We start from the raw sequence: 15,273 nt of genomic DNA on the forward strand, positions 1-15,273 counted from the left end.
CCTCAGCCTCTCCACAGGCTACATGCCCATACATTGCACATGGCAACAGTTATTCCACTTCACCAAGGTGGAATCACAACTGACCATGGTAACTACCACCCCATAAGCCTGACTAGCCTGGTCTGCAGTGGTATGGAGCGCATCCTCTTGGCACTCATTAACAAAGACATTGTTAACCTCCAAACACGTGATCCAACCCAGATTAGCTTGGTTGAGTGCAATTTATGCCTGCTGAACATGTTTGACGTCTTACATACAGTCACCAAGACGTTAGATGAGGGGAGAGGTGGTTCACACATACTACCTGGACCTCGCCAAGGCTTTTGACACCATGCCCCACTCGGGTATTATTGATAAACACACCAGCCTGTACATACACCCATACATCACAGGTTGGGTTGCCAACGGGCTTACACACAGAACCCACATGGTACGACTAGCGGTCTCCAGGTCCAACTCTTGACCAGTCACGACTGGTGTCCCACACGACTCAGTCCTGGGAGTCCTACTTTTTGGCATATACTTCTCAGAGGTACAGTCAAACACAGGTGGACTATGGCAGACCATGTTTGGCAGTGACTGCGAACTGGGAGCTATGATTGATAGTCCAGCTGACACAGACATCCCTCAAGGGGCCTCACAGAGACCAACACAGGGTGTCAAAGTCATGGCCTCCAGCTAAGTGCCACTAACTACATGGTCATTCCATTCTGGAGTATTAAGCACCCACATCTTAACACATAAGTGGCAGCCACTTTAATACGGACGAGGTAATGGGCTACCTGGGACTAAGGTAGATAGTGATCTCTCCTTTGACAATCATACCTCCAAAGTAGTTAGGATATCCTTCTATGTAGGCCATCTGATTACTAAAGGGTTCCCACCTAGATATACTGGGGTTATAGTGCCCCTTTACTCATCACACATCATTCCCATCATAGGGTATAATAACCCATTTGGGATGTACCTCCGAAGACACTTCCAACAGCTGGAAGGTCCACGAATGTACCTCGCCAAGGGGATTACTGGCCTCAAACATTTGCCCTATGCAGCCAGACTGAATAAACTCCTGCTTTACTCAGTGGCATCTCGTTTACCCAGAGATGATCTCTGCTACCCAACACAGCCATGTTGAACTCAGGGTTAATGGATATGCTCCACCTATGGGAATCCATGTCACAGTGAGACACACACTGTAGTAAACTTAACCTTGCCACAACAATAACTGGAAGATGCTGGGGGGACAGATTCCTGACACAGACACTCCCCCCCATACTTTAGAACAACATCCCTAACTATATTATACAGAGCCCCTCACTAACACTCTTCAAGAGAAACCTTGAAGAGTGGATGAGGAACAGTAGCTACACCCCAGGGATCCTGCCATTGGCTCTGCTCCACAGAGGGACAGTTAATGAATCAATGGGGTGGTAAAAGGTGACACACTTTGGCTAGGCTTATGAATGGCCTCTGGCAGTTGGCCAAGTACCTACCTATGAAGCTATACATACAGTATCAGCACATGCTGATAGCTTAATTTACTGTTGAGGTGTTGACTTACCTTGTGCCAATGGCAGTCGTGTGTGCAGTAGCTGAGGGCTGCCTATGTTGAATGCACACAGTAGACTGCCTATACATGACAATTTACAGGTAGTCTTGTGTATGTGCCATCCATTTTTACTGAGTGTGCAGGTGGAGATAGGTGTCAGTCCCTAGTTGCCTACACTGTCAGTGTGTGCCATATGGTGCCTCATTGCCAAGGCATGGGCATACTAGGCACACCGCTGTGTGCCTACTGGGGCTGGCTTAGGGTGTTCGTGGTCTGAGTAACTCTGTGCCTGTGAGTGATGGTGGGCTGTGAGGACCTTCACCATTCTGCCCCTGCTGCAGCTGTTTCCACAGGATCATCTTGTGTAGCATGGCACATACTATGAAGATGTGGGCACACGTGCCTGGAGAGTACTGCAAGGCTCCACCAGATATGTCCAAGCAACGGAACCGTGATTTCGGCATCCCAAACACACGCTGTATGATGATTCTGGTTTGTGCATGTGCCTCTTTATGGAGTTTCTGCATGGGTGTGTGTGCATTTCTGATGGGGGTCATCATCCATGGTTCCAGTGCATAGCCAGCATCCCCCACCAGATGGCCATTTGGGATGTCCCCCCTGGCAAATACCTGATACAGCTGTGAGGTATGCCAGATGTGGGAGTCGTGATAGCTTCCAGGGTTGCCAGCACACACATCCATGATAATGCCCTGGGCATTGCACACGACCTGGCAGTTGATGGAGGGGTATCCCTTGCGGTTTATGTAGCGCCTACCATGCTCACTGGGTGGTGACTTGATGTGTATGTGCGTGCAGTCTATTGCACCCAGTACCTCCGGGTATGCTACCACACGGTGGAAGAGACGCATATTGGTGGCCAACTCCTCCTGTGTTCGGGGGAAGTATATGTGCTCAGTGGCATGTGTTAACGTGGCATCCAGGAACTGGTGTAGTACCCTGGATGCTGATGCCTGCGAGATACCCATGATATCCCCAGTTGGTCTTTGAAAGGTACCTGTGGCTCGTATTCTCAGGCTTACACATACCTTCGTATCCACTGGGATGGGTTCCCCTCTGTTTGTTTTGGCTCTGAGGCTTGGCCGGCACAGCTCCACAAGTTGCTGTAGGATGTCTCTGTCCACCCTGTAACGCTCTACTATCTCCAGATCATGTAGCCCCTGGTAGGGTTACCCTGGGTCTGAACACTGTCCTCCTCCTCTGGTGCCTGAGGTGGTCGTGTGCATCATCCTCCACACCACCTTCAGTCTCCAACACATGCTGGTGGATCAAAGCTATGGCAGCCCCTAACATGTACATACTAAAAGTTCCCCGTCTGTATACACCACTGGTGCAGTGTATGGGAATACACAAATGTGTGTGAGGTGCTTTCACACTTTATACTATTGTGCTATGGATTCTGCTGATGTCATTGGGTGTGTATGAGCTATTCCAGCTGCAGAGTATCTTAATTATGGGTTTTACAATGAGTACTGCAAGTGTGGGGCCTTTAGTGTGGAGTTATGATTGTCTGCCTTGATTAATCTGTTGCCCTTTAATTCACTTTTAAACCTGGATCCCCTCCTATTATCAGGCATGCATCCATCTGCCGTCTTTCTTGTTTTGTACTTTCCCTACCCAGTCATGGCAAAATGTGTCTTGTAGCTGATATGCTGCAAATCGGCTTTGTTCTGCTTTGACACTTTACTGTTTTCTTTGCAGTACAGCCCCTCCCTTTCCTGTTCTGCAGGTAGCTGCTTGCAGCCTTGTTAGCTATTGTCAATCGCCCACTGTAGGCTCCTAGGTGTTAGTCATTTGTACTCCAATTTCCCTGCTGCAGCATTTCCTTATTTCTTTCCTATATCCTTCCTGTTTCAGCTGCACGCCGCGCAAGCCTGTTTACCGGGTTTACGTGCGTTTTCATCTCCGTTCACATGCATACTCGGTTACCTTGTGTGCTCTCAGCTAAGCAAAGCTATGGCCAGTTCAACACACCCCTATCCTGCAGCTTTGCCTAGGGACAAACCGGTTTAGCAATGCTCCAATATGCTTACAGCAATGGCGACACACCCCTCTCTTGATGTCATCTTTATCTCAAGCGCGCACCTCGATGTTATAACGCTACACTGTGAGGTGCATCCTTACACCAGCGGGAAATCTATGATTCACTATTACTCCTCTCATTTGCATGGCATTGCCTACTAATTCCTAGCTACCACGCATAACACTGTCACAGCCTCTTAGCAACCCTTGCGCCATAGTATGGTGTAGCATGCCTGCCATTGACTATTATGGGGAAATCATGATATGTGTTACATTGCAGTTTTATTCTATATTTTTATATTTTCCTTGCGATCCCCTTTGTGCGCCGCTGCCCTGCGCTTCCACATCGCAACAGTGCGACTATATATATATATATTAAATGTTAATTTTATATTTTGTACATTTTTTTTATGCCAATGGCTATATATTTAGCCATTGGCATATATTAACGATATAATACATGTGTTTGGTCGACTATCATGGCTCTGATTTTATGCTTGCAAAAATGTAAACCGTTTTCTACGGTATACATTTCTGCATGCTTACACTATGCCTGCACGACTTCCTGGATTGCTACATACCTTCATTTGCATGCTACACTGCTGCACATGGGGTAATTAGCATACAGGGCCCGGGAGCTGTGTGGGCGTAGCGTACACAGGTAGTGCATGTGAGAACAGCTCGTACCTGGATCGCTCGGCAGCCATATTTGGTGTTGGAATGCCGGCGCTATGCCTGCACCTGGCGCAAGCTTTATGAATCCCGGGGAATATAACAAGTATTACATGTTGCAAAACATTTGATATGATAAATTTCACCACTGCTGAGATGTGTAAATATGACATCACTGTTAATGGATGCACAGCAACTACAATTATAGTAGGGGACAGTTCCCTTCTTTCTTATAAGCTGGTTCATATTCGTGCACTTTAGATCTTTATAGCAAAGTTTTTGTTTTAAGCTCTCATAATTCCGATAGGCAAATCTAGCTTTTTCAGGAATAAGACCCTGTAATTCAGTGCAACTTCTCAGAATAATAAAACCCTGTAATTCAGTACAACCTCTCAGAATAATAAAACCCTGTAATTCAGTACAACTTCTCAGAATAATAAGACCCTGTAATTCAGTACAACTTCTCAGAATAAATTTCACTAGATTACAGAGGGACTTAATTAAGGAACTCTGTATCTCTACCATGGGTTCAAGTCAGCGGAGTAAGACAAATCTTATTCCTCACGATTGGCCACCCTACAGTCTATATCGAATGCATCCATGAGGTTAATCTTTCATGCAGCGTAAGGTTTGTCATGGGTCGTGGGTTCAGGCATAGCCATTAGGAGACATGCTTGAATGCAACTGTGTGACTTTGCAGAGCCCTTTATAGTGTCATTCATCATTTGCTTCCTTTAATGGATCTTCTCTGCTTGGGCCCACAGTTAGAGATACTTGCCTGCAGTGAGCAAGATGGAAAGACATTGTCTGCCTTGGGGATCCATTTTTCTAGGGATCAGTGTGGTGGTAAGATGTGGTTCTGGAAATCTCAAGGACCTTTTCAGGAATCACATGGAGATTTTTCTCCCAGAGCCAGAGGGGGAATCAACAACAATGGAAAAGGCAGCCCATGTGGCAGAGGAGGTCTGGAAAATCAAGGGTTTTGAGATTCCTTCTCAGACAAACCCTTTCAGCACTCGTGAAAGGTTGCCCAACTGTTGTTCTCTGGAGATAGTCAGGAGTGCTCGTCTTTGCACCCAAAAGCCTGGGCAGCCATCATAAAAGACACATGGGTGCAAAGATTTGTATCCAGAGGATATTTTGTTCACTTTTTGTGAGTTCTCTCAAGGAAAAGAAAACATCCCCCTGATGTTCCACCCAATCAGTGGGATTCAGCAGCTCTTGAAAGTTAAAAGCTACTAAAGAAAAGAGTCATCCAAGAGGTCCCACCAAACTAAATAAAATCTGGATTTTACTTAAGGTTCTTTTTAGTGCCAAGGAAAACAGAGGACCTGAGACCTATCCTGTATAGATGCTGTATAGATCTTCAGGACATATATTATCACATCAAAATGAACAGACAAAGATACCTGCACTTCTGGCTGGGAGCCAGTCATTATCAGTTCAGAGCCTTGCTGTTTGGTCTCACACAGCCCTCAGGGTGTTCACCATATGCATGGCAATAGGAGCATCCCATATAAGACTGTATGGATTCAGGGTGTTTCCTTATTTAAATTACTGGTTCCTTACCACAGCAATCTGGCATCTCCTAGAAAAAGCCAAGGATTACTTACTCCAATTGCCCTAACTCTAGGAGTCACCATTAATATTTCAAAGTCCTACCTTCAAGCAGTTCAAGTCTTGAAGTTTATAGTAGCTCATCTAGATGCAGTCAGTTGTCTTGGTTTCTTACCACAAAACAAAATTCTTGCCTTGGAGATTGTTTTGTCAGACAGGTTCTTTTTTACCCCTCTCCCCCAGCAAAACTGATTCTCAAAGCCCTAGAGTCGATGGCTGCTGCAATTACCTTAATACCTACACTTGCAACATCATATAAAACTATCTCTGATTGCAATGATTCCCTAATGTGGTGGATTCAATCCGAAGAGATTTGTCAAGGATGTCCCCTTCTCCCACAAATGCTGTGTTGGCCACAGATACCTCTCAGTTGGGTGGGGGTGGTATTTCTTAGGATGGACTGTTCAAGGCATGTGGTCCCCAGAAGAGACCAAATTCCATATAAATGTCTTGGAAATCAGAGCAGTCCTTTTAGTGTTGCAGGCCTTTCAGGACTCTCTTCCTCTAGGGGCAGTTGCTATCCAAATGGACAATACGTCAGTAGTTTGGTACCTCAGAAAACAGGGGGGGAGCCAGATCTTACCCCCTTTGCTGAGAAGCAGTGAGTGATCTCCTCCAACCATTTTTTTGTAACGACACACATTCCGGGGAAATCTAACATTCTAGTGGACAGACTCAGCAAAGCTATCCTGATGCCTCATGGGTGTATTTCAGTCAGTCAGTGGCAAACATGATCTTGCACAAATGGGGTCAGCACAGTCTAGTCACTTCTCCCCTTAACAAGTGCAGCAGGTTCTTTTTACTAATTTCCTCTCAGGGTCAGTCAAGTGAGAGATGCTCTAGTCTGTTTGGCCCTCTGGTCTTCTTTGTGTTTATCCTCCCCTACCTCTAATCCCCATATTCCTTCAGAAAGCACTCTGGTGGAAGAGCAAGGCAGTCCTCATTGGTCTCTTTTGAGCTCGGCAAGTGTGGTTCCCCTTCCTGTGGTCTCATCTACTATAACCTCCTTGGACATTGTAATGTCAGTGCATACCTTCTTTCACATCCATCAGGTATGATTCATCCGGACATTGCAGGCCACAGGTTGACCACATGGTTTCTCCAATTCCAATGATGGCTAGACATTCCTGACTCTCCTGTCCCGTTTGCCAAATTGTATTTTCATCTCAGAATTCCTCTGCAAGAATGATTTATAAAAGTAAATGGAAAAGTTTTTCTTTCTGGGCTCAGAAGAGAGTTGAACCCTTTTACCGCTCCACTTCCTGCTGTTTTAGATTTTCTTGCCTCTGTTTTTCAAGGTGGGGTGAGTTTCTTCCCCATCAAAGTTCAGCTGGCAGCCATCTCTAACTTCCACATCAGCGATAATGCTTTCCACTTAGACCCGCGATAAAGGAATCTAATCCACCTTGGGATCTTACTGTTGTATTGCAAAGTTTAGTACAATCAGTCTTTGAGCCCTCTGCTAAAGCAGATCTCATGTTTCTTGGAAAACAGTCTTTCTTGTGGCTATAACTTCTGTGAGGCAAGTTTCTGAACTCCAAGTGCTCTCTTCAAAACCACCTTACTTGGTTTTCCATAAAGATAGGATTACCTTATGTACTAATCCTTCCATTTTACCCAAAGTTGCCTGAGAAACAAATATCAATCAAATCATCCACTTGCCAGTTTTCTTTCCTAATTCTGACACTAAAGGAGAATACATGATTCACATCTTAGATGTACATAGGCAAATTTGTTTCTATCTTCATAGGACAAAAGAAATTAGGAAAACCGACCAATTGTTTATTTCATTTGCCAAGAACAAATTGTTAAAACCAGTTTCAAAAACTACCAAACAGATAACAGATTGTATTTCTAATATTTATTCTTCGAGAGGTATGTCAATGGCTACGTCAGCTGCCTTTTGGGCCAGAGCTTCTATTGGTTATATTTGTGCAGCTGCCACATGGTTGACTACTCATACCTTTATTGCTCATTACAAGTTGAATATTATCTCCAGAAACAGGGCTGCATTTGGTTCTGTGGTTCTCTAGAACATCCTGCCATGAGGGCCAATCAAGGTCACTGTAACTGAGGACTCTGTCCCATTCATTGAGGAATGAATGAAGATGACAACATCCATGACAACATCCGATATAAAAGTTGCATACTCACAATAACTATGCATCTGTGTTGTCCATTTTCATTCTTCATCAACCCCCCCTTCCCCCTATACATGTCTTTGGGAGTGACCTGATGAAGGTTTCTGTTAAGAATCACAATTCCTGTTTGAGACCCTGTTCTGTTACTGTTTCACGTTTTTACTGTACTATAATAATGTTTATATTTATAAGATAGTGTAGTAGCAGCAAACTTGATCTGAGGTAATGCAGTGGTTAGGGGCATTATGGGTAAAGGGAAGAGCTCGAGAGTCAGATCCTAGAATCTAGAGAAAAGTGGTGAAATCAGATGCAAGACCCATTCGATGAGGTAGAATGAAAATGGACAACACAGATGCATAGTTATGATGAGTATATAACTTTTATTGTTTTGCATGGAAATAAGGGTGTTTGGCCATCCAACATTCATCCTCTCAGAGGGTGTATTCAAGTGAATTTCATGGCTAGGTGGACATACTAATTCTATGTCCCCCACCCCCCATTTTTCACATGTTCCCCCATGTCTGTCCAGTCCAAGCATCTAACCATTGCTGTAAACATATCCATTCTATGCCCATCATCTGTGCAAGTAGTAGTTATGGCTTAGTTGTCGTACAGCAGAAATAAGAGACTGTAAGAATTAACTAATACCCAACAATGTTCTGCACTTGTTCACAACACCACTACCTACTCACATCCAAAGAGAATAGCTAAAAACCTAGCTGACAAATTCAATGCCAGTTTTACTCTACCTATAGCTGTAAATGTTCCACAGATTCCGTAGTTTGAGCCACCCGCTATAATTACTGTGGAACAAGCCCTCTCAAAAGGCAGTAATATTATGTTCTTAGGGCCACATAAAGTGTCAGGATGCTCGACTATTAATGTCAAATGTCTAAACCCCTTCTTAACCTGTTCAGAATAAGCCTTTCCATGGGTTATGTTCCTGAAGCCTGGAAAACAGCCATTGTATTGCCCCTACATAAAAGTGACCTGCCATCTGACTCTGGTAGCTACATATCAGTTGACCTCATTAGTCACGAATGTAAAGATTTAGAATGTATTATTTATAACATCATCAGTTTAGACACTGAAAACCTCTTAGCCTTGGATCTTCACCAATTTAGTATTGTCAAAAGTAGGTCCTGCCTCTGTAACCTTGTTAATGCCTTTGACAAGGTTACCAAATCAGTGCATAATGGTTATAAAATGTATGCAGCTCTTCTAAACCAATCTATATACTTTGGTACCATTCCCTGTGCAGGCATTATTAGTAGACTCATAGACTTGAACACAAATCTGTATGTTGTGCATTGGCCAGTTAACTGATTCTCTAACAAAACCCATGTAGATGAAGTTGCAGATGCCACTTTTGAAATAAAAAAAATGTTACCAGACGTGCCCTTAAGGGCTTGTTGTTGAGTCTTTTCCTATTTGAGATTTATTTGATCTCCAAATCAATAATCTTGGTGTATGGTTTTCTAAAACTGTGGATGATTGAAAACAGGGTAGTGGTGGTAGTTCAGCTGTTGTTGCAAGATTACTCCAGCAAGGATTATGGGCTGTGCCAGTCAGGAATGGAAGGACAGCAGTCTGAAATTAAATGCAAAAAATTTACTTTAGTTAAATTTGATAAAACACGTCCATATGCTACCATAGATGAGATACTCCTCCAAACAGCCAGTAGAGATCTAGGCACCTTTCTGGATAACTCCTTATTTTTTGACCATTATGTCTCGATATTATTTAGGAAATCTTTTTAATGGGCCCAGCTAATTACGAGGGGCAACTTCTGCACATAAATAAAAGTCATGCACATCCCTCATCAGGCCTGTTATTGAGTATAATGTGCCCTTTGGCATTTAATGCTGAAACATGTCAACCAACCCAAGAGATCTTGGAGATTCTTAATAGAAAAGATCACTAGCCTCAAGACACATAGCTGTTCTGACAAACTGGCAGTCCTGTCCCTGTATTCTGTTCTTATAGATTCTTCTGTGATGACTTGTGTTTAGTTTTTCATGCTGTGAAATATCTTGCACTCTTTGATCTTCAACACTATTGGAAAAAAAAACAGTTTATCAAATACCTACATGAAGGGCCTACACTACTGTCAGCAAATTAATATGATACATTGGTACAGTAGATTCATTTCCCAAATAAACTTTATCAAATAGAGTAGTATTCTTGTCACTTGCAAAGTAAATCTGGGCAATTGGATAGATAGCCAGAATTTTCACTGAGTTTATTCAGTGCTGCCCTACTGCAAGCAGGAAGAGACTTTTATGTATGTGTTATTGACTAGGCTGAACTAGTGTGAAGACTGTGCAATACTTACCAAAGTACCTGTGATCTGTGAACTTATTTACTAATTAGTATGGTGGAGGAATTAGTAAAAACAGGCTAGTGTCAGTAGTTTGGTATCTATGAAAGAGAGGAACCAAGCAAAATTTGAAAATTGGAGGCTTCTGACTTTATCCAGTACTAGTTAGAAACTCCATAAAAAGCATGCAAATAAAAATAAAGGGTATGCTATATTGGTTGATAGAGAAGGAATTAGATGAGATAAGCAGAAGAAAAGATGTATGTCATTTGCATTTAGTAGTTAAGGAAGTGATACATTATCTAGTCAGGAAAAAGTATTAGGAAGATACAGTAAATTCTGTTAACCAGCGCCCATGGGGATTGGTAAATGCCGGATAACTATAGTTTCTGGTTGCTTGAGAGTTTCTGTTAAAAATATGCTTATTGCTGTACCCTGTACTGTTTGTTTGGTTTGACTTGTTCTCAGGTTGGGGAGAGAGGGAATTTATTCCTATCTTCCTTTCTAAAACTCTAAAAACGTAAGGTATATTTCCATGGGGGCAGAAAGTGCAGCACATGAAAATTGTACTGTATTTCTTTTTTTTTTTTTGCTGGTTGCTTGAGTTCTGGTTAACTGAGAGTTTACTGTATAGAACAGAATATTTGGTAGGATAGAGCATGGGATAATGATGAGAATATTGAAATAGTTTGGCTTTGAGACTGATGAATTAATAGTAATACAGAATTAATTCCCTTACTGAACTGTTTGTTTGAGATTGGTATTCATATGGGAAATAGATTAGGACCGGAATGTCCTGTTAGCATGCTGTTTAGTTTAGTTTTAGAATCAGTGAGTTTAGGAGTATGAAGATGTTAACAGAGGAATAGATGTAGGAATGAAAAAGAAAGTAAAATTACAAGTATCGTTTTTTTACCTGGATTATTATTTTTAGGTGTAAAGTAAATTGGTGGTGGGCAAGGCTGTGAGTGTTTTAGAAGAGTGTCTACATTAGGTAGAACTAGCTCCTTATTTCATGTAAAATAGAGGTTTTGGGAAAGGAGAAGGTCAGGCTAAGGTATATTTTATGGAGAAAATGATAGTGCATAGGTTGGTGATTAGTGATAAAGGATTTTGTTTAGAGAAAGGACTAAAGTCTTGTTAGCTTTGGGCCGCTTTTGCTGTGGCTTACCATAAAGAAGTACATTTAAACATCCCTTATTGTGCTAATGTCTGCCAGCCATCAATCAAGCCTTGTTGCAGTCATGCCTGTTTGTTCCCTGTGATTGGAATTTGCACTAGTTACGATGTGACCATCAGCCAGACAACCTTGAGGGATGTTTCCATTTTATTTGCGTTAACTCGCATGTTCATAGTAGTGAGGGCTTGCTACACAACCTGCTGTGTACATGCGAGTTAGCGCAAATAAAATGGAAACATTCTTGTTCATTTGATGTTTATGACTGAAAAATAATTTTTTCATTGTTTTTTTTCTGCTGGCTGTCTCCTCTGCTATTAGGGTATTGAAGCTGCCAACTCTTAACGGCCTCTGAACTCTTATTCTGTATTAATTCCTATTTTATGTTTCATGAGAATGGCTGATATTTGAATGAAAAGGTCCAGTTACCACATTTTTGTATTCAGCTTAGAATTCACATGAGATTTTGCATACTTTTAATATTTATAGATAGCTATACATGTATGTTTCTAGAACAAGAATTTTTGATACTTGCATATTATCGCAACCAGATTTTTGCAGTTGCGAAATGCCCATAGTTCAAGAGAAACGAGTGCATGAAACACTTGAAAGAGCTATTCTAAGTCCTTACTGCTGCTGAAAAACATTGGTTTAGCTTCAGGAACAGGAACAATACAAAAAATCCTCTTCCTGTTTAGCATACATTTCAGACGCACGCTTGAATTATCATGGCTGCTATTGTACTAGCAAATGGAATATTTTGACTGTGAAGAAGGAATACTTCAGATAAGGAAAACACAGAGACAAAAAACTTTGGTAAACTTTTTATTTTAACAATATTTTAATCGGTCTTTAAAAGAACCATTAAATTATTAATGCTTTTAAATTGTGAGGGTGGGTGATGCTGACAGCTGATTCTATGGTCATTTTTCCATAAAAAACTTGGTAGGACTGATGTTTTTGATTTGTGAAGGTGGCATGTTTTGACAAAAACACATACTACTTCAGCGATCATTGATTTCATTACTACTATAATAATGTTGATAGTTCTTTCGGTGTTTTTGTTTTACTATGTTGTGGGAAGCAGTCTTTTTTATGGGCAATCAAAGGAACGTGCAGCAGGCGGACTTGAAATAATAAATATGCTTGCGGTAAAGTGCTGAAAGAAACATGAACACTATGGGCCAGATTCAGGAAGGCTTACACGGAGTTCAAGAGTAGTGTAAGCCTCCGTGTAAGCCTCCTGATTCAGGAACAGCCCAAATCTCCGTGTAAGAGACAGCTAACACGTCTCTTACACGGACTGGGCGTGGAAATGCTCAATACCTCATTTGCAGCTCAACGATATGCAAATGAGGTATTTGAGCGATCCACGAAGCAGAAACCAGTCCGTGTAACGGACGTGTTAGCTGCAGAAATGTACTCAGCTGACAACTGAGTACATTTCTGCAAAATTAAAAACGGAGCTATGTCAGCTCCAAATAAAGGGTGCATATGTTTCATTAAGCATGCCAATGGCCAAATATGTGGCCATTGGCATGAAAAGTGTTGCAAAAATAAGTTATATAACTTTTTTTTTCACGGGATTTTGTGTTTAACTGCAGCGCACACCAGCATAAGCGGGTGCGCTACCTAAAACTGAAAACCGAAGCTTATAAACCCACAATTGTGGGATTTATGTATTACATTGAATGTCAATGGAGGGACTTGCAGACCAAAAACAATATGGCCTCCGTTTAGTGGTTGTCAAGGGGGGGAAGCTCCGTGTAAGACATGTAACTAGTCATTACTAGGCAATCCTATGTAAATGAGGGTTACAATACTGAATCACACTGTCACATAGGTAATGAGCACTGTCTGAGTAGTGTAAGAGTTAGAGACGGGGAGGAACAGAGTAAGAGGTAGGTGACATCATGGGAGATGATAGCAATAAATGTACCAGATTGGAGGGCAATGTAAGGTAACAGATGACAGACAGACATCAGGGAGGGAGGTGTGTCCCAACAGAACACTAGGAAAGTCAAGAAATTGAGGGTATACGCTATCCCTACACTCAAAGTTTCTTGATATACGTGCATCTTGTAGCGTGTGCGCGCGTGTAAGGCAGGTTCAACATGTGGGGCGTGTTGCAAACCGTTTACAACGGTTTGCGCGGGCGTCTGCATGTGTAAGGCAGTGTCTTGTAGCGTTTTAGCATGAATCAGCCTAGCTAACACCGTGTAAGGATGTGTCTTGGCGTGTAACACCGTGTAAGGATGTGTCTGCGTGTTTAAGTGACTGTGGCGTGTTTAAGCTGGTGTGCACATTGCTCCCCTCAGGAAACAGAAAGGAAACAGGAAACAACTAAAATCCAGGAAACTGCCAGAAGATACTACTGGAGTTAATTGGTGGAAACAATTAGAAGCAGGCAATTACACAGGCAGACTAGAAGCCCAACCCAGCACTTAAAACACTGCAAAGAGCAGTGCAGGCTGTTTCTCACAACAGATACTGCCAGAAACTAAGCTATCAGAATTGAAAACTGAAAAAGCTGAACTCAGAGCAGAAATGCTAGGGGCTGCCATAGCTATTATAATCAGGCATAGGCGAATTGCTGAGGGTGGTGACAATGCAGATGCTGACAGACAACCCAGAGTGAGGAGAAGGAGAAGAGTATACAGGCCCAGGGTCACCTACCATGGGTTACATGAGCTGGAGATAGTAGAGCGCTATAGAGTGGACAGAGAGCTCCTGCAGCAGATTGTTGAGCTGTGCAGGCCACGCCTCACACACAGAACCAACAGAGGGAACCCATCCCAGTGGAAACCAAGGTATGTGTTGGCCTAAGAATACTAGCAACAGGTACCTTCCAGAGACCAACTGGCGATATGATGGGGATATCACAGGCATCAGCCTCCAGGGTACTACACCAGTTCCTGGATGCCATGTCAGCACATGTCGGTGATCATGTATATTTCCCCAATGCCCGTGAGGTATTGGCCAGCAATATCGTCTCTTCCAGCAAATAGCAGAATACCCTGAGGTACTGGGTGCTATAGACTGCACGCACATACGCATCAAAGCACCAGCAGGAGAGCGGGTAGAGCCTACATTAACCGCAAGGGATACCCCTCCATCAACTGCCAGGTCGTGTGTGATGCCCAGGGCATAATAATGAATGTGTGTGCTGGCTGCCCTGGGAGCTACCACGATTCCCATATCTGGCATCTGGCGCAGCTGTACCAATCATTTGCCAATGCGGACTTCCCACACGGACACCTAGTGGGGGATGCAGGTTATGCACTTGAGCCGTGGCTGATGACACCCATCAGAAATGCACACACACCTGAACAGGAACGCCATAATGAGGCACACGCACAAACACGTAATATCATAGAGCGTGTGTTTGGGCTGCTCAAGTCACGGTTCCGGTGTCTGGACACATCTGGTGGAGCCTTGCAGTACACACCAACTACATGTACCCAAATGATCATGATATGTGCTATGCTACATAATATGATCCTGCGGAAACAGCTGCAGCAGGACCAGCACAGGGCTGGGCCAAACATCCCCACCATTGCCAAGGCCACCACAGGCAGGGGTGACTCGGAGGAGGAACAACCTGACCTTGTCCCAGTAGGCAGAAGGAGGCGTGCCCAGTATGCCCTGGCCTTGGCAAAGAGGCAACGCATAGCACATACGCTTGGTCAGTAGGAACACTGGGACTGATACCCACTCTGACTCACTCATACAGTAACAGGGATGCCTAACATGACAC

At 43.1% G+C, this 15,273-nt stretch overlaps 1 protein-coding gene across 1 annotated transcript in view; it reads left to right on the top strand.

The window, feature by feature from the left end:
• The window catches only part of TRPM7 (transient receptor potential cation channel subfamily M member 7), a 1,848,525-nt gene that overhangs the window by 1,746,345 nt on the left and 86,907 nt on the right, over window positions 1–15,273 (top strand). The window lies entirely within an intron of this gene.

The sequence above is a fragment of the Protopterus annectens genome, chromosome 7.part0, assembly GCF_019279795.1.
Source record: "Protopterus annectens isolate FY-2018-M chromosome 7.part0, PAN1.0, whole genome shotgun sequence".
NCBI lineage: Eukaryota > Metazoa > Chordata > Ceratodontiformes > Protopteridae > Protopterus > Protopterus annectens.